Source organism: Triticum aestivum, chromosome 7B (genome assembly GCF_018294505.1).
Source record: "Triticum aestivum cultivar Chinese Spring chromosome 7B, IWGSC CS RefSeq v2.1, whole genome shotgun sequence".
Taxonomy (NCBI): domain Eukaryota; kingdom Viridiplantae; phylum Streptophyta; class Magnoliopsida; order Poales; family Poaceae; genus Triticum; species Triticum aestivum.
The window spans coordinates 511674958-511697967 of record NC_057813.1 but is presented as its reverse complement, the minus strand read 5'-3'; positions in this window follow the sequence as shown (position 1 = coordinate 511697967).

The window sequence follows — 23010 nt, the reverse complement described above, 5'->3', positions numbered from 1 at the left end:
GCCCTTGGAGGCCAGTCCTCGTCGTCGTCACTGGCGTTGGCGGAACAGTCCGGGGGAAGAGTTTTTCCCCTCTTGGACCCTTCGGCCTCCCTTGTTGGGGAGGCCTTCCTTTTCTTCCCTCCCCCCGCTGGGGGAGAGGCTTTCTTCTTCTCCTCCTCGCCTTGGTGGGAGGAGTCGGCCTCGGATTCATCGTCCGATAGCACCTGAAAACGGGAACTCTTCCGAGTCCCCGTGGCCTTCTTCTTGGCCTTCTTCTCCGGCACCACGTGGGGTGCCGGAGCCAGCAGCCCCGTTAGGCGGGCGTCAGCTGGGTCCTCTGGCAATGGGGCCGGACAGATAGCCTGTGCGGCCTTCTTCAGCCAGTCCTGTCAAAGGAAAGGGAGTTTAGATCCCGCATAGAGTCAAACTATGAATAACAAGCGTCCCGTAAAGGACAATATCACTTACCTCGTCAGCTGGACGCTGCGAGCTGAATCCGCGATCTTCGGTAGCGGATGCGGGAGCCTCGGCGCCCTTGAACAGCACCTTCCAGACCTCTTCGTACGTAGTGTCGAAGAGCCCATTCAAAGTCTGGTGCTGCGCCGGATCGAACTCCCACATGTTGAAGCCCCGTCGTTGGCACGGGAGAATCCGGCGGATGAGCATGACCTGGACTACGTTGACAAGCTTGAGCTTCTTGTCCACCAGCTTCTGGATACAGGCTTGGAGTCCGGTCAGCTCCTCCGAATCCCCCCAGATCCGGCCACTCTCTTTCCAGGAGGTGAGCCGTGTAGGGATACCGGATCTGAATTCGGGGGCCGCTGCCCAATCAGGGTCACGCGGCTCGGTGATGTAGAACCACCCCGATTGCCACCCCTTAATGGTTTCCACGAAAGTACCCTCCAGCCACGTAACGTGGGACATCCTGCCCACCATGGCGCCTCCGCACTCCGCTTGGCTGCCCTTCACAACCTTCGGCTTGACACTGAAGGTCTTGAGCCACAAGCCGAAGTGGGGCTGGATGCAGAGGAAGGCCTCGCACACGACGATAAACGCCGAGATGTTGAGGATAAAATTCGGGGCCAGATCATGGAAATCTAGGCCGTAGTAGAACATGAGCCCCCGGACAAAGGGATGAAGTGGGAAGCCCAGTCCGCGGAGGAAATGGGGAAGGAATACTACCCTCTCATGGGGCCTAGGGGTGGGGATGAGCTCTCCCTCGTCGGGGAGCCGATGCGCGATGTCGCTGGACAAGTATCCGGCGCTGCGCAGCTTCTGGATATGCCCCTCCGTGACGGAGGAGGCCATCCACTTGCCTCCCGCTCCGGACATATTTGGAGAAGGTTGAGGTGAGATGTGCGGGCTTGGGCGCTAGAGCTCGAGTTCGCAGAGATGGATAAGCCAAGGAGGAAGAAGGCGCAGGTAAAAAGGTTGGATCTTTATCCCCTTATATGGGCGGACGGAAACATGCGTCCCCACCGGCCTGATAAAACTCGCTTATCTCCCAAGCGCCGCAATCAATGGCGCGGTTGGGTTACCCACGTCCGTATTGATGGGAATCCCGGAATAAGGGGAACACGATCTCTGCTTCGACAAGACGTGCCAAGGAAACCGCCTCGCTAAACGCGCTGAGATGGAACAATAAAAACAATTTGAAGGCTTGGTAGTGGTGTGACGTTACGCCACAAATACGTCAGCAGATTGAACTTGTGTAATATTATTCTCTCTACGGTTGTATGTGGAATTTATTTTGCAGAGCCGGACACTATCCTGGTATTCACAATATTCTATAAATTATTCGGAGGAGGAACCCGCCTTGCAATGCCGAAGACAATATGCGCGCCGGACTCGTCGTCATTGAAGCCTGGTTCAGGGGCTACTGAGGGAGTCCCGGACTAGGGGGTGTCCGGATAGCCGAACTACCATCATCGGCCGGACTCCAAGACTATGAAGATACAAGATTGAAGACTTCGTCCCGTGTCCGGATGGGACTTTCCTTGGTGTGGAAGGCAAGCTTGGCGATACGGATATGTAGATCTCCTACCATTGTAACCCACACTGTGTAGCCCTAGCCCTCTCCGGTGTCTATATAAACCAGATGGCTTTAGTCCATAGGACGAAAAACAATCATACCATAGGCTAGCTTCTAGGGTTTAGCCTCCTTGATCTCGTGGTAGATCTACTCTTGTAACCCACATCATCAATATTAATCAAGCAGGACGTAGGGTTTTACCTCCATCAAGAGGGCCTGAACCTGGGTAAAAATATCGTGTCCCTCGTCTCCTATTACCATCCGCCTAGACGCACAGTTCGGGACCCCCTACCCGAGATCCGCCGGTTTTGACACCGACAGTAAGCAATTTTGAATGTGCGTGGTATTTTGCACAAAAAAGGTTGTGATAGATCTATGCTAGGCGAAAAACTAAGGCCGAACTATTTTAATGACAGCAGTGTGAGCCGAGCTTGAGATGCTCAAGGCCGAGCTCAAAAAATCTCAGCAAGAGGTGGAGCAGCATAGAGCTGCGATCGCGAAGGTGGAGGAGGCCCGAGCCACTGAGAAGATGGCCGAGGACAAGGACCGGGCGCGGGTCCTTGAGGTTGAGGAGACCCTGAAGAGCGTGTTCGTAGCACGTGACAAGATTTAGCTGGAGGGGCAGCGAATGAAGGAGGAGCCTGAAAAGCTCCAACTTGCCCATTCTGACCTCAAGACTGCGGCCAGGCAGATCGCAGGGTGCTCCAACAGTTGGAGCAAAATTTCCTCAGGTAAGCTATACTTATTACAGTGTGTGTTTGGCAGCAATGGGTGTGTCGAGCTCACCCAGTTGTGTCATTCCGCATAGAGTGGCTAATGCCGTTGTGCATTTCGGCCAACTGGTAGGTCATGAGGAGGAGAAGGCCTTCTAGGGAAATTCCCGAGGTCTCCATCATCGCAGGTATTGAATCATCAAATGAAGGAGCTGGCGGAATTACTCTGCATGGCGAGACCGGTGCTTCAAGACCTCTGTGTCTCACTGTGGCCTGCCTAAGCCCTTCCAACTAGTCTCTTCGAGCTCGTGATGCACCGGCGAGGGGCGGTCTTGCGTGCATAGCTGGAGGAGGGTCTGCATGCTTTGAAGGACCATGAAGGGCGTACGCCTACGTGAAGACACACTTCCGCAAGGTCGATGTGGTGACGGTGGCCATGGTCCTCCTGCAGACAAGCCGCGCACCGCAGAGCAATTCTATCCCGAGTTGGAGGAAGGAGCCCGGGTTGCCGAGGTCATGTGTCCAGAGGTGATGAGGACATCCCAACCATGGGCAACACACCACCAATCATCAACGGTCCAATCACAAGAAGCCGCGCAATGCAAATACATGATCAGGTGAATGCTAACTTAAGTATATCATTTGACCTTGAAAACATGGTTGTGCCTTCACCTCCTTTGTTTTTGGTTGAACTCAGGTGCGATATCAAAGAAGGCCAAACACATTTCAGTCCGTGCAAAATAATGTTTTATGACGAAGGAACAAAGTTAGGAATTCATGAAGAATGTGTTGTCTGTTGAAGAAACATTGTCCCGATTCTGACAAAACAATGTTTTGTACGAGTTTGCATATTCCAACTTGCAAAAGGCTCCCAGAACTCGAGTTTGCTGCTAAAGGAAACATTGTTCGACTCCAGTGAACAATGTTTGGTCGGGAACTCCCAACCACCTACAACGAGAGTATTCCAGAAGCTACCTGATTATGTCTTGAAGCCATTTAGTTAAACAAAGCTGGTTCCCTTTCACACCTAAGCTGGTTCTAGAAGCTAGTTCTGTTTCACACCTATCCAGGGGGGTTGTCTCGATTATAAATAGGCTAGCTCTTCCCTTCGTTGGGGACTTTTGCCATTTCTATCAAAGACCAAAGACATAGACTCCTCCTGAGATTGGAGAGCTCTTGTTACCCTTATTCTCGTGATTCCTTGAGAAATTGCTCCTAATTCGTGCTCCACGACTAGATCGTGGTGTGTGGATTAGAGTTTGTGGTTTCCCTTGACGATTGCACCTATCTCGTGCTCCACAACTTGACTGTGGTTGTGTGGGGTAGTATTGCGAGTTGTGGATCGGCGAATGTTCGGATTGCAAGCTTCGGTGAGCCTCCTCCTCGTCGGGTAATAATCTCTTATTTTTTCCATTTTTTGGCTGCTTGCAGCTAGTTATCCCCATCCGTTTATCGATCCTACGCCGTGAAGATCGGACCTCCCCTTGTACTCCCTCTTCTCTGAAGATGGGGTCGCATCATATGGTATTTAGAGCAAGGTTTACATGGTAGGATCTGTATCTTTGTTGCTAGATCTATCCTTTTTAGTTAGGTTTTCGCCGTCCTAGAATCCACTGCCAAAAATCAAAAAAAATCCAAGCCTTTGTTGCTGAGATCTAGTTGTTTGCTTTCGTCTCTGTGTTTGCACAAGGTTCTATCAAAAGTTGTTGTTGTTTTTCTTTGAGTCTTGTTGTTGGATCTATTGTGTTGCAAAAAAAGAGAGAGGAAAAAAAAGAGCAAAAGAGAGAGAGAGAGAGAGAGAGAGAGAGAAAGAGAAAAAAAAGAGTGAAAAAAAGAGCAAAAAAGAGAAGAGAAAGTGTTGAGCAAGTGTGCAATCATTTTCAGTTGGGTGAGAAATTTCAGAAGTTGTAGTGGCAAGTGTTGCAGCTCAAACGTGGTGCAAGGATTTACAAATTTTTCTTGTTCATTCGGTCTGCATCGATTGGATCTCAGAACTAGCCCTCCCTTTTTACCCCACCCAGATCCACCTAGAAACCGTCAGCTTCCTTCCTTTCATTCGCTTGTCCACTCCTGGTTTGCTACTTTCGCACAGCCGCCAAGGAATCATTAGACTTTGGGTAAGCAAGAAGGTGAGCTGAGTGTTTTCCACATATATTTTTCTTTTGTCCACTTGTTTCGAAGTGTTAACATGACAGGATCCAACTCGAGTGTACATGGACATCAACATGTGGAAGATGATCTCCCAAAAACTCGCGCAACACTTGGTGATATGATTGAGGAGAGTATAGTTGCAGCTATGCGAAGGATGTTCGGTGGTCGTCTTCCTATTGCGGGTAATGGGGATCAACATTAACATAGCCCCGCTGCCTCGCTGGCCGCCGACAACCGGCAACGTCAGGAACACAATGATCGCCATGTTGGTCGTGGACAAGCGGCAGGAGCTGCTGCCCACGGCGCCCCTGCTGTTGGTGCTGAATAGAGGTGTGGCAACTTTACTACCCCCCATGAGGGTGAGCTACATGGAGGAGAAGCTCGCGGGCGAGGCCATGACCCCGGTGGGTTTGCTGCTGATCACCAGCGACGAGCGGCACATGATGGTGATGCCATCTTCCTTGATGATCTCTCTGAGCATGGTGACAAAGATGAACGCATGGGGGACTATGAACCCTACTCCCCGCCTCGCTGTGGTGCTGTTTTTGGTCGCAATGGTCATCATTACGACCGTCGTGATCAGGATGACCGTGACAACCAAGCGAGAGTGAAGCTACATGTGCCGTCATTCACGGGAAAAGAGGACATGGATGCATATATTGAGTGAGAAGAGAAGTGTGATCAAATCTTTTGCATCCATGTTTTTCTGAAGCCAAGAGAGTTGATCTTCCTGTTATGGAGTTCTCTGGTTATGCTCTTACATGGTGGAATCACCTGCAAGACGATCGGTTGATGTCAGGCAATAATCATATCCGCAGTTGGACTTTGATGAAGGAAGTCATGAGGCGTCGTTTTGTTCCATCATACTATGAGAGGCAAGTGTACAAGCGGTTGCAGGGGATCACTCATGGTTCTCGCACTGTTGAAGAGTACTATAAAGAGATGGAGGTGCTGCTAATTCGGACAAGAACCCGTGAAAGTGATGAGGCAAAGATGGCGAGATTTTTACATGGTCTAAATGATGAAATATCAGATTTTGTGGAGATGTTTCCTTATGATACATTACAAGATGTGGTACATCAAGCTATAAGAGTTGAGAAGAATAATATGCGTAATGATCATACTCGTACCTTCCAAGGCCGCACCACCACACTCTCATGGAAGCGAGCACAACAGCCATATGGTTCTCAGTTTGAGGGTGCACCACCTAGACACCCACATGCCTCGACGGCTTCCTCACCTGCTATTCGCAAGCAAGATAAGAGGTCATCAGCTACAGCAGCAGTATCCTCTGATCCACCTCCACAAAAGAGTTCTACATGCAGCAGCAACATTCAATGCCACAAGTGCAAAGGAAGAGGTCATATTTCTTCGGAATGTCCAAGCAAAAGAACCATGATTATCAATGAACGAGGTGAATGGGAGTCTGAAAGTGACCCTGAAGGTGGCAATGATGAAGTGGAAGAGGAGCAAGGTTGGGAAGTAGGAGGAACTATTTTATCTCATGAGGAACTTGATGGAGAAGCTTTGGTTGTATGTCGTTCACTTAACGCCCAGGTTGTGGAGGGGGAAAAGGGGCAGCGGCATAATCTTTTCCACACCCGTTGCCTTATCAACTCAAAGATATGTCGAGTGATTGTTGATAGTGGCAGCTGCAACAATATTGCAAGCACGGAGATGGTCGAGAAGCTTCAATGGCAAACAAAACGTCACCCACATCCATACCGCATGCAATGGCTGAATGATTGTGGCGCAATTAAGGTGATTAGCAGTGTGTGAATACCAATTTCAGTAGGGACATATCGAGATGATGTTGAGTGTGATGTGGTGCCGATGCACGCTTGTCACTTGCTTCTTAGACGATCCTGGTTGCATGACCGTGATGTGCAAATCAGCGGGCGTGCGAATCGCTTATGTTTTGTCCATAGAGGAGAAAAGTTAACTTGGCTGCCCATGACACCCGAGGAAGTCTACCTTGATGAGATGAAAAGAAAAGGAAAGAAAAAGGGAGAGAGTGATCATAGGAAGTCTACCTTGATGAGATGAAAAGAAAAGGAAAGAAAAAGGGAGAGAGTGATCATACGCAACGAGTGAGCCACCAACATAGTGAGGGAGTGTTTCCACAGCCAAAAGCTCCACAGCCAAATATGACCAAGCCCCGAGAAAAAGAGGGATTAGTTATGACAGCTAGGAAAAGGGATATGCGGGAATTGAGAGAACCTAATACTCCATTCTTTGTACTCCTGTACAAGGAAACTTTATTGGCTGCTAACGACTTACCCTCCACTCTTCCTAGTGTTGTTATTGATCTTTTGCAGGAGTATGAGGATGTGTTTCCCAAGGAGGTACCACCTGGTTTGCCACCGAAGCGGGGCATTGAGCACCAAATCGACTTGGTTCCGGGTGCCCCACTACTAAACCGGCCACCGTATCGAGCAAACCCAGAGGAAACGAAGGAAATTCAGAGGCAAGTAGAAGATCTTCTTAACAGAGGGTATGCAAGGGAAAGTCTTTCTCCTTGTGCTGTTCCCATACTTTTAGTTCCAAAGAAAGATGGTACCATGCGCATGTGCACTAATTGTAGATCCGTTAACAACATAACTGTGAGATATCGGCACCCTATTCCTAGGCTCGATGGCATGCTTGATGAACTTTGTGGCTCCACCATAATTTCCAAAAATTGATTTGTGAAGTGGTTACCACCAAATAAGAATGAAAGAGGGCGACGAATGGAAAACTCCATTTAAGACAAAATTTGGCTTGTATGAATGGTTGGTTATGCCTTTTGGATTAACAAATGCACCTAGTACTTTCATGAGATTGATGAATCATGTGCTTAGATCCTTCATTGGCAAGTTTGTCGTGGTTTACTTTGATGACATATTGATTTATAGCAAAACTTTGGAGGATCATGTTGTACATATAAAATGTGTGCTTGCTGTCCTACGGGAGGAAAAGTTGTATGCTAATGTGGAAAAGTGCACATTTTGCACAAACAAGGTTGTGTTTCTTGGCTTTATTGTTTCAGAAAAAGGTGTGGAGGTCGGTGAAGAGAAGATCAAGGCTATTCGTGAGTGGATGCCTCCACAAAATGTGAACCAAGTACGTAGCTTCCTCGGACTTGCAGGTTTGTACCGCCGGTTCGTGAAGGATTTCAGCACCATTGCTGCACCAATGAATGAGTTAACGAAAAAAGACACTCCATTCCAATGGGATGATGCCCAAGACAAGTCCTTCCAAGAATTGAAGATGAGATAGACATCAGCCCCATTGCTTTCACTTCTTGATTTTGGTAAGAAATTTTAGATTGGATGTGATTCAAGTGGTGTTGGCATTGGTGGAGTACTAATGCAAGAAGGTAAACCCATCGCCTATTTTAGTGAGAAGCTTAGTGGTCCAACTCTTAATTATTCTGTCTATGATAAAGAATTGTATGCACTTGTTCGATCTTTGGAAACATGGCAGCATTACTTGTGGCCAAAAGAGTTTGTAATACATTCTGACCATGAATCTTTAAAACATCTAAAGGGCCAACTAAAACTGAACCGTACACATGCAAAATGGAGTGAGTTCAAGGGTCTTTTCCTTATATTGTCAAGTACAAGAAAGGGGAGAATAATGTTGTTGCCGACGCATTGTCTAGGCGTCACATTTTACTTTCCCAACTTGATGTTAAAATCCTTGGTTTAGAAAGCATCAAAGAATTGTATGCTAACGACTCATACTTTTCTGAACCATTTTCAAAGTGCAACAAGGGAAAAGGATGGGAGAAGTTTCACTTGCATGATGGATTTCTAGCTGACAAATTGTGCATCCCAGATTGTTATGTTCATTTGTTGCTCTTGCAGGAGGCTCGCGCTAGTGGCCTCATGGGACATTTTGGAGCCAAGAAAACTGAGAGTGTGCTCGTTGATCACTTCTTTTGGCCGCGCATGAGACACGATGTGGAACGCTACGTGATGAGATGCGAGATTTGTCACAAAGCTAAGTCCCACTTGAATCCTCATGGTTTATATACCCCTCTATCTATTTTGAATACTCCGTGGGAAGATATTTCTATGGATTTTGTTCTTGGTTTACCACGGACTAAGAGGGGGAGCGACTCGGTTTTTGTGGTAGTTGATCGTTTTAGCAAAATGGTACATTTTATCCCTTGTCATAAGAGGATGATGCTTCATATATTGCTGATCTACTTTTCAGGGAAGTTGTGCGGCTACATGGAGTACCACGCACGATTGTGTCAGACTGTGACACCAAATTTCTGAGCTACTTTTGGAAGACCTTGCGGGGAAAACGTGGCACCAAGCTCCTATTTTCCACGACATGCCACCCACAAACCGATGGACAGACTGAAGTTTTCAACCGAACATTGTCCATGATGCTACGAGCAGTCCTCAAGAAGAATTTGAAGATGTGGGAAGAGTGCCTACCTCATGTGGAGTTCGCGTATAATAGGGCGGTACATTCGACCACTAAATTTTTCCCATTTGAACTTGTTTATGGATTCAAACCTATTGCTCCCATCGATCTTTTGCCTTTGCCACTGCAGGAACGAACCAGCCTTGATGCAAGTAAGCAGGCTGATTACGTCAAGAAACTTCATGCCCAAGCAAAGGAGAACATTGAGAAAATGACTGAACAATATACGAAGCGGGTAAACAAGACCAGGAAGAAGCTAGTGTTCGAGCAAGGCGATTTGGTATGGGTACACCTTCAGAAGGACCGATTTCCTGAGCAATGCAAGTGCAAATTGCAGTCACACGGTGATGGACCATTTGCGGTGCTCGAAAGGATCAACGACAATGCTTACAAGATCGATCTTCTAGAAGAATATGGTGTTAGCCCAACCTTCAATATTTCTGACCTTTCCCCATACTTTGGGCCTTTAGAGTCGAGGACGACTCCTTCTCAAGAGGGGGAGGATGATGAGGACATCCCAACCATGGGCAACACACCACCAATCATCAACGGTCCAATCACAAGAAGCCGCACAATGCAAATAGAGCTGCGGTCGCGAAGGTGGAGGAGGCCCGAGCCACTGAGAAGATGGCCGAGGACAAGGACCGGGCGCGGGTCCTTGAGGTTGAGGAGACCCTGAAGAGTGTGTTCATAGCACGTGACAAGATTTAGCTGGAGGGGCAGCGAATGAAGGAGGATCCTGAAAAGATCCAGCTTGCCCATTCTGACCTCAAGACCGCGGCCAGGCAGATCGCAGGGTGCTCCAACAGTTGGAGCAAAATTTCCTCGGGTAAGCTATACTTATTACAGTGTGTATTTGGCAGCAAAGGGTGTGTCGAGCTCACCCAGTTGTGGCATTCCGCATAGAGTGGCTAATGCCGTTGTGCATTTCGGCCAACTGGTAGGTCATGAGGAGGAGAAGGCCTTCTAGGGAAATTCCTGAGGTCTCCATCGTCGCAGGTATTGAATAATCGAATGAAGGAGCTGGCGGAATTACTCTGCATGGCGAGACCGGTGCTTCAAGACCTCTGTGTCTCACTGTGGCCTGCCTAAGCCCTTCCAACTAGTCTCTTCGAGCTCGTGATGCATCGGCGAGGGGCGGTCTTGCGTGCCAATAGCTGGAGGAGGGGTCTGCGTGCTTTGAAGGACCATGAAGGGCGTACGCCTACGTGAAGACACACTTCCGCAAGGTCGATGTGGTGACGGTGACCATGGGTCCTCCTGCAGACAAGCCGCGCACCGCAGAGCAATTCTATCCCGAGTTGGAGGAAGGAGCCCGGGTTGCCGAGATCATGTGTCCAAAGGTGATGAGGACATCCCAACCATGGGCAACACACCACCAATCATCAACGGTCCAATCACAAGAAGCCGCGCAATGCAAATACATGATCAGGTGAATGCTAACTTAAGTATATCATTTGACCATGAAAACATGGTTGTGCCTTCACCTCCTTTGTTGTTGGTTGAACTCAGGTGCAATATCGAAGAAGGCCAAACACATTTCAGTCCGTGCAAAACAATGTTTTATGACGAAGGAACAAAGTTAGGAATTCATGAAGAATGAGTTGTCTGCTGAAGAAACATTGTTCTGATTCTGACAAAACAATGTTTTGTACGAGTTTGCATATTCCATCTTGCAAAAGGCTCCCAGAACTCGAGTTTACTACTAAAGGAAACATTGTTCGACTCCAGTGAACAATGTTTGGTTGGGAACTACCAACCACCTCCAACGAGAGTATTCAGGAAGCTACCTCATTAAGTCTTGAAGCCATTTAGTCAAGCAAAGCTGGTTCCCTTTCACACCTAAGCTGGTTCCAGAAGCTAGTTCTGTTTCACACCTATCCAGGGGGTTGTCCCGATTATAAATGGGCTAGCTCTTCCCTTCGTTGGGGACTTTTGCCATTTCTATCAAAGACCAAAGACATAGACTCCTCCTGAGATTGGAGAGCTCTTGTTACCCTTATTCTCGTGATTCCTTGAGAAATTGCTCCTAATTCATGCTCCACGACTAGATCGTGTTGTGTGGATTAGAGTTCGTGGTTTCCCTTGACGATTGCACCTATCCCGTGCTCCACGACTTGAGTGTGGTTGTGTGGGGTAGTATTGCGGCTTATGGATCGGCGAATGTTCGGATTGCAAGCTTCGGTGAGCCTCCTCCTCGTCAGGTCATAATCTCTTATTTTTTTCCATTTTTTGGCTGCTTGCAGCTAGTTATCCCCATCCGTTTATCGATCCTATGACATGAAGATCGGACCTCCCCTTGTACTCCCTCTTCTCCGAAGACGGGGTCGCATCAAAAGGACACTTTGTATTATTAGGTAGCACTTTGGAATGCCAGAGGTATGAAATGTACAAAACTTGATGGTTTGATGGAATGAGTATGGTTTTAACTTCCTCCATATGTTTATATTTATTATTTTACCTCCTATACGACTATTCTAAACTAAAAGTGGCCAGTCGTCAGCTTCCCCCCAGTGTAGAATATATGAAGGGTGTTCCGAGATGCAGTTTTGACCCTTGGCCGACGTCTCGGTATCTAGAGGCGGTCGCTGATCATAGGAACCAAGCAATCAGACTATAGTGTGGCTTGAGAAATTTCACCTAGTCTTAGGAGTTTGACTATGGGGGCAGATGGCGAGGCCCCTATATGGGAAGTGGTCGGCTTGGCGAGCCGAGGTCTACACCATGACGCAATTCGGCTGAAAAGTAAAGCCCTTCATTTAACATGGGTGATCTCTAACGTCACATTGCTTAACACAGTCTACGAATGGCCGGCCAGTTTGCGCCTACCTAGACAGTCAGTTTTTAGCTTTCTCCACTGAGGCGCTCTGCCAATTAACCTGGCGGCACAATTGCAGTGGTTCTCCCATTACACCCTTATCCGAATTTGTCGAGAATGTAAGGGGTAAACGTAGGGGCCAGGCAACCCAACTATTAACCAAAATCTAGGTTCGAAACTGATGCATATAAAGCCAAACTCCGAGATGTCGCATACTTCGGACTTGTGAGGCAGGGGAATAAGGCCCCTAAAAGTTGTATCTTTAAAGACATTCTTGTAGTGCAAAGGCGATGCTTGAACATAAATGTAGGCAATACGTTTATAGGGCATGATTTCTATATTTTATAACCGCAAGCTTTTACATGACGAGCTTATTACAAGAGAAGCTAAAAAGAATTCAACGTAAAAGAGTATGTAAGGGAGGAAGAAAAAACAGGGTGGATATTGACATCAGGTTTTAAGAGCCTGGGCCGCGTCCTGCCGCACATCTGCGCTTCCGAGCTGTTGACCAGCTTGCCATTGTGGACGACGTGGATTTGAGGAGGACTGGTGTAGTTTCGTCCCTTTATGCGCTTCAGGCTCTTATTGGCCGAGCCCCTTGAAGGAGGCCTTGCAAGAGTTTGTTCTATGTTTTAGGCCACATTGATGGGGTCATGCTTGTCAGCTCTTTGGTAGAGACCTGCTAATATGAGGGCTCGAAGCCACGTCGATCCTCGGTCGAGCCGTTCCGACGTTTCCATGAATTTTTTCTCCTTGGTGGCCCAGGGAATCTTGAGTGCGAAATTATGCACCCTAGGGATGTAGTGACCCATCCAAAGAGGGCACGCAAGGAGCCTGCATCCCTATTTAGGGTGCGGGTGTACGTGGCCAAGGTCAATTTGCGCGGCCCGCATGCGCTTCGAGGAGCTGGTGGTGCGTTTGTCGCTGTGAGACGCCTCCTCAGACGCTTATACCTCATCTACAAAAGTCGCGATCTTCTCCTCGGCATGAAGTGAGCGCTCAGTGTTACCATTGACTATGATAACGCCATTGGGTCTGGCATTTTGAGCTTGAGATAAGCATAATGCGAGATTACGTCAAAGCGTGCAAAAGTTGTGCACCCTAAGAGCGTGTGGTATCCGCTTCGGAAGGGTACGATGTCGAAGATTAAATCCTCGCTTCTGAAGTTTTCAGGCGAGCCAAAGACAACCTCCAAAGTGATCATTCTGGTGCAACGGGCTTCAACGCCTGGGATGATACCTTTAAAGGTGGTGGTGCTCCGCTTGCTCCAGGATGAGTCGATGCCCATCTTCCTAACCTTGTCCTCGCGAATGATGTTAAGGATGCTTACTCCATCCATGAGGATGCGTGTCAGATGGTAACCATCAACACTTGGGTCCAGGACAAGTGTTGCCGATCCACCATGCCTGGTGCTGGTCAGATGGCCATGCTTCTCGAAAGTGATCAGGTAATCCAACCCGGAATTAAACTTCGGGGCGACTGGCTCCAAAGTGTAGACATCCCGAAGTACTCGCTTCCTCTCCCTTTTAGGGATGTGAGTAACATAGATCATATTGACCTCAGTAACCTCATCGGTAAACTTCTTCTGGCCTCTGTTATTGGGCCGCCGAGGTTCATTCTCGTCGCGACCTTGCTAACTTGCTTAAAGACCCATCAATTCCTGTTGGTGTTGGTTGCTGGTTTGTCCTGGGTGTTGTGGATTTGGCACGGCTGGTCCAGGATCCTGTCGAGCTGGCTAGGTCTGTCTTTGTTCCCTTTGAAGGGCTTCCTTTTATGTCCAGATTTAGGTTTGGCGAGCCCTGTGTTGACCGTGGCGTCTTCTGTATCGCTTCCGCCATTTTTATACTTTGCGCTTGTTTATTTTGCACTTGGGCTTTTCATTAGCGCTGCGTGTCTCCGAGGTTCCTGTCTCGCTGTTGTGAGTACTATGGGCAAGCTAACTATCCTCTCCCACGCAAAAGCGAGTCATTGGCAAGGTGAGGACTGCCATAGTCCTCGGCTTATCCTAGTCAAGCTGGCGGGCCAACCATTCATCTCGGATGTTGTTCCTAAATGCGGGATGGCCTTGGCTTTGGAGCAGTCTATGATCTGGTTCTTCTTGGTGAGGAACCTGTTCTAGAATTTTTGGGTTGATTCACCTGGCTGTTGGGTGACATGGCTGAGGTTATCAGCGTCCGAAGGTCGGACATACGTGCCCTGGAAGTTTGCTCGAAAAGCGTCCTCTAGGGCCTCCCAACTGCCAATAGAATGAGGAGGCAGGCTGTTAAGCTAATGCCTCACTGGCCCCTTAGCTTGAATGACAGATATTTAATGGCATGTAGATCATCTCCATTGGCCATGTCTATGTGGAGAAGGAAGTCCTCGATCCATATTGCTGGGTCGGTGGTGCCATCGTATGATTCTATATTGATGGGCTTAAGTCCTTCAGGGAATTGATGTTCCATTACCCTGTCTGTGAAATAGATCAGGTGGGACAGACCTCGAAACCGAGGAGGATCTTGTCGGAGGTTGGGAGAGAGCCGTGAGTAGGCCTGGTCTTGGGCACAGTCGTTCCTGTTCATCCAAGCATCATAGCCGTCAAGCCCGGCGACCAAACGTCCTCTTGATCCGTAAATGGACTGAGGATGTTTGCCTTAATGCGATGTCGAACACCATGAGGATCTAGGTATTCCATGGGGACCTTGCCATAATGGCACGAAGGTGGCCGGTTGTTGAGGTTTTCCCGCATTGGCATGTCCCGGCCTCTAGGGGTTGGTCATGGTCATCGGCGAGCTCCTCATCAAACTCCAAGAGGAGACGCTTGCGTGGGTATGATTTCTGTGCACTACGGCACCGGTCTTCCATATCTTGCTCAGCAGAGAGCACTTAGACCCACTTTTCATTCAGTTTGTCGGTGTTGGCTTGCAGCAGTTGCTGCTTGCGCTTCATGCTCCAAGATGTTGCTATAAGGCGTCGTCGGAAGCGCTCTTGTTCGAAAGGATTTTCAAGAATGACATAGTCCTCGGTCTGAGGCTCTCGTCTTCCTCGAATTCTGACATGTAGTTTTAGTCGGACCCTTCAAAGAGGTCATTGAGATCTAAGTCCTCGAGATGTCCTTTGGGTGCCGTTCTGTACCGGGGAAACTTGATGGTGTCCCTCGGGATTGTCGGCATCATCGGATTCTATGTCGCCATTATCGATGGTTGCATTGTTGCCGCTAGCCCCATTGTTGCCTCTTCTGCGTCTTTGTCGACATCTTGGAGGGGTATTGGGGATGTCCACCAGGCATCATAAATAGATGTAGCAGTCCACCTGCCGATGTTTACCAGGGGTGAGGTGTCTTCTGTGGGGCCATCCACATCTTCATCCATGTCCGTGGCCTCGCCGTAGTCAAGCACGTTGGTTAAGTCATCGACCGGGGTGACTAGGTGGGTGGTGGGTTGGATGTAAATTTCCCGATCGTCGTCTGTAAGTCCGACTTGATCGTAAACCGAAGTCTTGTCGTCTGAGATGGACATGCTCTAGATGCGGTCCCTTATCTCATTGAGGTGAGACAGCTCTTCAGGGTTCATTGCCAGTTCATACGCGAGGCTGAATCAAAGTACGCCCGACGTATAATTTAATGTGTCTTCGGTGCGAAGGGGATCTAGGAGCAATTCCAGATTCAGCTTCGAGGTCAGCTCTAATTCTGATGTAACTTCAGAAGTAGGGTCAGATCTATGTCCGAACTGGAGGTCGGAAGGGGACCGTCCGGGGTGGTTAAGTCAGGGGCCTCTAGTGGCTCTGTGACGGATATTGGTTCCCGAGTAAAAACTTCGAAGCCGGGCGAGTTCTCAATTCGGCCAGGGGCCCGTCCCGACAGGACGAGTTCGTTGTAGGAATCTGTGGTGTACTCAAGGCCACCGGAGGTCACGATCCGACCTAGGGCGTAGTTTTCAACAGAGGCCAGATGGCCCATTGGGTCGGTGCAAAAGACAATGTTGCCAAACACAAAAGGCTGGCCAGGGGCGTAAACGCTCCCGTGGCCATTGGCGCAGTTAACCTACAGGTGAGCCATCAATCCTACTGGTGATCGCACAGCGGAACTCAATGAAAGCACCAGTGTCGGTGTCAAAACTAGCAGACCTTGGGGTAGGGGGTCCCGAGCTATGGATCTTGGATCAAGGGTAATAGGAACGAAGGAGATGATGTTTACCCAGGTTCGGGCCCTCTTGATGGAGGTAAAACCCTACATCCTGCTCTTGTTTATATTGATGAAGATGTATCAAGTACAGAGTTGATCTACCTCGAGATCGTAATGTGTGGTCTAACTCTAGGGCTAGGTGAATGATTTTGTATTGATGAGTCCCTTACAAGCTAAACCCTATGGCTTATATATACGCTAGGGAGGGTATCTAGGGTTACAAGGTCGGTATCTAGGTGCAAGGTGGCGGCAGAGATCTTGGAGTATACGTCAAGTCCTTGGTGGAGGTAGTCTTGATCACACCTCCTGCGTACGGCCTCCAATCTTGACCACCAATGAGGGCCCATCGGCCCACCTCGAGGAGAATGGGTTTACTAGGTCAGGACCCCCCCCCCCAATCTAGGACACCATCAATGAGGTAGCGACTTTGCAACAGGACACACCCTGGGGGGGTAGGGCGCGCCCAGGTACCTTGTGCCCCTGGCTCCGTTTGACCTAATTCCAGTCCTATAAATTCCCATACATCCATAAACCTCCAGAGTGGGACCCGAAACAATTTTTCACTGCCGCAAGCCTCTATTCCTAAGCAATCCCATCTGGAGGCCTCCGTCGGTACTCTACCGGAGGGGAAAATCATTGGGGACGCAATCTTCATCAACCTTGCTACCTACATGTTGATGTGTGAGTTGTTCCCATAGGACCTATGAGTCCATAGCAGTACCTAGATGACACCCTATCTCTTCTCTCTCTCTATCTCTATCTCTCTCTCTCTCTCTCTCTCTCTCTCTCTCTCTCTCTCTCTCTCGATCTCGATCTCGATCTTGATCTTGATCTTTTACAATGATCACATCTAAGATCAATCCGATGTAAACTTTTGCGGTGTGTTTGTTGGGATCCGATGAATTGTGGGTTTATGATCAAATTATTCATATAAAGTATTTGAGTCTTCTGTAAGATTTATTTATGTGGCATTTTATAGCTATGTATGCTTTCTGATCTATGAGATTTCTTTGGCCAAGTTGATGATTAGATCTTCGGACGGAGTGATGCATATTAGTAGGTTCAATCTTGCAGTGTCCTTACTCTGTGATAAGAGGGGTTGCAAGGCACGATTATTTTGTTGCTACTAAGGGTAAAATGGCGGGGTTTGAACATATTGCATGGTCTTAGTCTGTGTACATTATTTCATTTTGCTTAAAGCATTACTCTGTTTGTCATGAACTTAATACTTTGAGATGCATGCTTGATAGCGGTGTTGGGGTGGAGTAACAGAAGTAGGCGTAGATGGATTTTGGTCTACTTGGCACAGACATAATGCCTATATATTAATTATGCCATGGATGATCATCATAACTATGTGCTTTTCTATCAATTGTCTAACAGTAATTTGTTTACCCGCTGACGCTATTATGAGAGCGATGCCTCTAGTGAACGCTATGTCCCCCGGGTCCCATTCACATCTATATTAAAACAAATCCTACAATTGTTTGTTGTTTATTTTACTTTTATTCCTTATATCTATCAGTACCAGATTTAATCCTTGCAATCAAGCAAGAAACAAGGGGAGTGATGCCCCCTTGCCTTGTTGGGGTGCAAACATTTGTTTTTGTGTGTGCAGATACAATTTAATTTTTTTTGTGTGGTGTCTCCTACTACTTCGATAAGCCTTGGTTCTTAATCGAGGACAATACTATCTGCTACTATACTACATCACCCTTACTCTTTGGGGAATCCCAACAATATCACAAGTAGTAGAAGAATTTCTGACGCCATTGCCAGGTAGGCTTCACCAGACAAACTAGGTGCCTTAGCACACACTTATCATTTGCTTGTTCTTATGTTTCTTGCCTTTTTCCTTTTATTAGCTTTCTGTATTTCTACAAAAAAAATACCAAAAATATTTTTTTACTATCTTTTCTTGAATATTCCTATCATGGATGCTATGCTTCCTACTCTCCCACTCCCTAGGGAGGTTTCTGCGATTTTAACCTTTAAACAATCACATGATGAATCTTTAGTAGGAGCTTGGCATAGAATATTAGAAATACATGAAAAAGCCACTCCCAAATTCCATGTCAGAATCTTGCTCTAAAGCTTTTAGGATGGTTTGTCCATTCATCATAGACGCATTCTAGACTTAATATTTAAGGGGTATTTCATTAGGAGTAATGTTTTTGAGTCCTTTGAAATGTTGAAATATTTACTAGGGAAACCAAAAACATAAACTATCAAACCCTCGAATCTAAATTGTGGTGTAATAGAGCAATAATTTTTTTGATCACTTCCTTCGGATAATGAATCAGCATAAAGAAAGTAAATTGAGTAAGTGCCCAACTGGAAAGACTTGTAAATCCCTTGAAAATACAAGCAACAAAGGTTCAAAAGATGGCAATATGTGATACTATGCATTATGCCTAGCTATTGGCATTAAACAATAGCAGTTGTTGGGAGGCAACCCAATAGTTATCTTTACCTTTTCCTTTGTATTTTTGTTAATTTTGTGTGTCGGCATGATTATTTCTACTGTAGTAATTATGTTTGTATCTTTTCTTTTGATTTTTGTGCCAAGTGAAGCCTTTAGTATAGTATGGACGCATGTTGATTTGATCCTGTGCAGAATTAGAAACATTTACGTTCAATTTTTTTTCTGATGTACTGGAGCATGATCAATTCCAGAAATTTTACACAGTATTGGGTTACAAATTTTCTATGTTGTCCAAATTTGTCAGAATTTTTTGAGTTGCAGAACTATGACTAAAAATTTCATCATTACGCGACGTTCTGCTTTTGATGGATTCTGTTTTTTATAATGTCCTTATTTTGATGTTTCTATGGATTGTATCAGGGATATAAGCTATAAAGATGATAGAATATAGTAGTTATTATGTAAGAACAATTATGAATATTTTCATGGCAGTACCAAAGTGGACGATTATTATTTATCATACTAGCCCATCTCATGAGTTCTGTTAAGTTATGTGTGGCTGAAGTTTTCAAGTTTTGGGTGAGATGACGATAGAAAGATATTAAGGAGCGGCAAGAGCCTAAGCTTAGGGATGCCCAAGGCACCCCAAGGTAACATTCAAGGACGACTCAAGCGTCTAAACCCGGGGCATCCCCTCTTTCGTCTTCAATCTATCGATATCACTTGGAAATATATTTTTGTTTGTCACATGATATGTGTTTTGCTTGAAGCATCTTTACCTTTTCTTAGGTTTGTTTGTTTAATTTCAACAATCATTGTTTTCTGATTGCACCTTTTAGGAGAAACACACATTCATCTAAAATTTCTAGAATGCTCTATTATCTTCAGTTATATCTTTTGAGTTGACGCAATTGCTCCCGTTCTCCATTTATACTTGTTTGAGCATGTGAGAAATATTTTATAAAAATCATTAGCACTCTCATGCTTCACATATATCTATTTGAGAGTTAAATAGAAGTGGCAATTTGCATGATTTATATGTTTGTTCTAAAAATACCAAGTATATACAGGAGGTATAATAACAACTTGCATGTATATCACTGAATATGTTGCATTTGATAACGGTATTGAGGTTATAATACGAAGGTTTACTAGTTGAATAATCTTGGTCTAGTAAAAATATTGATGTTAAAGTTTGTAATTTTCCACTCATTAAAGTGTTAGTTATGGCATGGCTAGAAAGTTGGAGCGTAATTTATCCTTGAGTGGAATCCTTTGCGTTGTCCGAACATATGCGGACGATTTGACCATCGGTGTTGAAGATGCCCTAACACCCGAAAGGGTAGAGTACAAATATTAGTCGCCTTCAATTGAAAAATGTTGGCCTCCTGCGATAAATTGGCCGTCATCAACCTATAGACTAGATATACCGAAGAGCAGATTTGGTTTAGATGGCTCTCCTCTCCCCCCCCCCCTCCCCTCCCCCAACTAGCATGCACGTATGGTAACCGTTGTGTAACAAATTTGAAATATGAGGTGTTCTTAGATTTTCATCCTTATGAGTAGCGGTCGGGGACGAGCGATGATCTTTTCCTACCAATCTATCCCGCTAGGAGCATGCGCGTAGTGCTTGGTTTCTTACGACTTGTAGATTTTTGCAATAAGTATATGAGTCCTTTATGACTAATGTTGAGTCCATGGATTATACGCACTCTCACCCTTCCATCACTGCTAGCCTCTTCGGTACCGTGCATTGCCCTTTCTCACCTTGAGAGTTGGTGCAAACTTCACTGGTGCATCCAAACCCCGTGATACGATACGCTCTATCACACATAAACCTCCTTATATCTTCCTCAAAACAGCCACCATACCAACCTATTATGGCATTTACACAGCCATTCCGAGATATATTGCCATGCAACTTTCCACCGTTCCGTTCATCATCATGACACACATCATCATTGTCATATTGCCTTGCATGATCATGTAGTTGACATCGTATTTGTGGCAAAGCCACCATGCATAATTTTTCATACATGTCACTCTTGATTCATTGCCCATCCCGGTACACCGTCGGAGGCATTCATATAGAGTCATATCTTGTTCCAGTTTTGAGTTGTAACTCATGAGTTGTAAATAAATAGAAGTGTGATGATCATCATTATTAGAGCATTGTCCCTTATAAAAAAAGGCCAAAGAAAAAAAGAAAGGCCAAATAAAAAAGGAAAGGCCCAAAAAAGGAAAAGAAGAAGAAGAAAATAAAAAAGGGACAATGCTACTATCTCTTTTTCCACACTTGTGCTTCAAAGTACCACCATGTTCTTCATATAGAAAGTATATTATGTTGTCACTTTCATATACTAGTGGGAATTTTTCATTATAGAACTTGGCTTGTATATTCCAATGATGGGCTTCCTCAAAATTCCCTAGGTCTTCGTAAGCAAGCAAGTTGGATGCACACCCACTAGTTTCTTTTGTTGAGCTTTCATACATTTATAGCTCTAGTGCATCCGTTGCATGGCAATCCCTACTCCTCATGTTGACATCAATTGATGGGCATCTCCATAGCTCGTTGATTAGCCTCGTTAACATGAAACTTTCTTCCTTTTTTTGTCTTCTCCCCACAACCTCCATCATCATATTATATTCCACCCATAGTGCTATATCCATGGCTCACGCTCATGTATTGCGTGAAAGTTGAAAAAAGTTTGAGATTACTAAAGTATGAAACAATTGCTTGGCTTGTCATCGGGGGTGTGCAAGATGAGAGCATTCTTGTGTGACAAAAATGGAGCATGACCAAACTATACGATTTTGTTGGGATGAACCGTCTTTAGCCATGTTATTTTGAGAAGACATGATTACTTTGATTAGTATGAACTTTTATTTTACTTTGACAGTATTACTATTTCTTATATCAATATGAACTTTTATTTTGAATCATTTGGATCTGAACATTCATGCCACAATAAAGAAAATTACATTGAGAATTATGCTAGGTAGCATTCCACATCAAAAATTCTGTTTTTATCATTTACCTACTCGAGGACGAGAAGGAATTAAGCTTGGGGATGCTTGATACGTCTCCAACGTATCTATAATTTGTTATTGTTCCATGCTATTATATTACCCGTTTTGGATGTTTATGGTCTTTACTTTACACTTTTATATCATTTTTGGGACTAACCTACTAACCGGAGGCCCAGCCCAAATTGTTGTTTTTTGCCTATTTCAATGTTTCGAAGAAAAGGAATATCAAACGGGGTCCGAACGGAATGAAACCTCCGAGAGCGATCTTTTTGGGACAAACGCAATCCAGGGGCACCACGGAGTCCAAATGGAATGAAACCTACTTCTTCCTCCTATATATACCCACGTACCCCGAAAACATCCAGGAGCACCACGAAAAACTATTTCCACCGCCGCAACCTTCTGTATCCGCAAGATCCCATCTTGGAGCCTTCGCCGGCGCTCCGCCGGAGGGGGAATCGACCATGGAGGGCCTCTACATCATCTCCAAGGCCTCTCTGGTGAGTTGTGAGTAGTTTACCACAGACCTTTGGGTCCATAGTTATTAGCTAGATGGCTTCTTCTCTCTCTTTGAATCTCAATACAAAGTTCTCCTCGATCTTCTTGGAGATCTATTTGATGTAACTCTTTTTGCGGTGTGTTTGTCGAGATCCGATGAATTGTGGGTTTATGATCAAGTTTATCTATGAGAAATATTTGAATCTCCTCTGAATTCTTTTATGTGTGACTAAGTTATCTTTGCAAGTCTCTTCGAATTATCAGTTTGGTTTGGCCTACTAGATTGATTTTTATTGCAATGGGAGAAGTGCTTAGCTTTGGGTTCAATCTTGCGGTGTCCTTTCCTAGTGACAGCAGGGGCAGCAAGGCACGTATTGTATTGTTGCCATCGAGGATAAAAAGATGGGGTTTATATCATATTGCATGAGTTTATCCCTCTATGTCATGTCATCTTTCTTAATGCGTTACTCTGTTCTTTATGAACTTAATACTCTAGATGCAGGCAGGAGTCGGTCGATGTGTGGAGTAATAGTATTAGATGCAGAATCGTTTCGGTCTACTTGTTGCGGACGTGATGCCTATATACATGATCATGCCTAGATAATCTCATAACTATTCGCTTTTCTATCAATTGCTCGACAGTAATTTGTTCACCCACCGTAATACTTATGCTATCTTGAGAGAATCCACTAGTGAAACCTATGGCCCCCGGGTCTATCTTTTATCATATAAGTTTTCTTTCTAGTTTTATTTGCATCTTTTATTTTCCAATCTATATAAAAA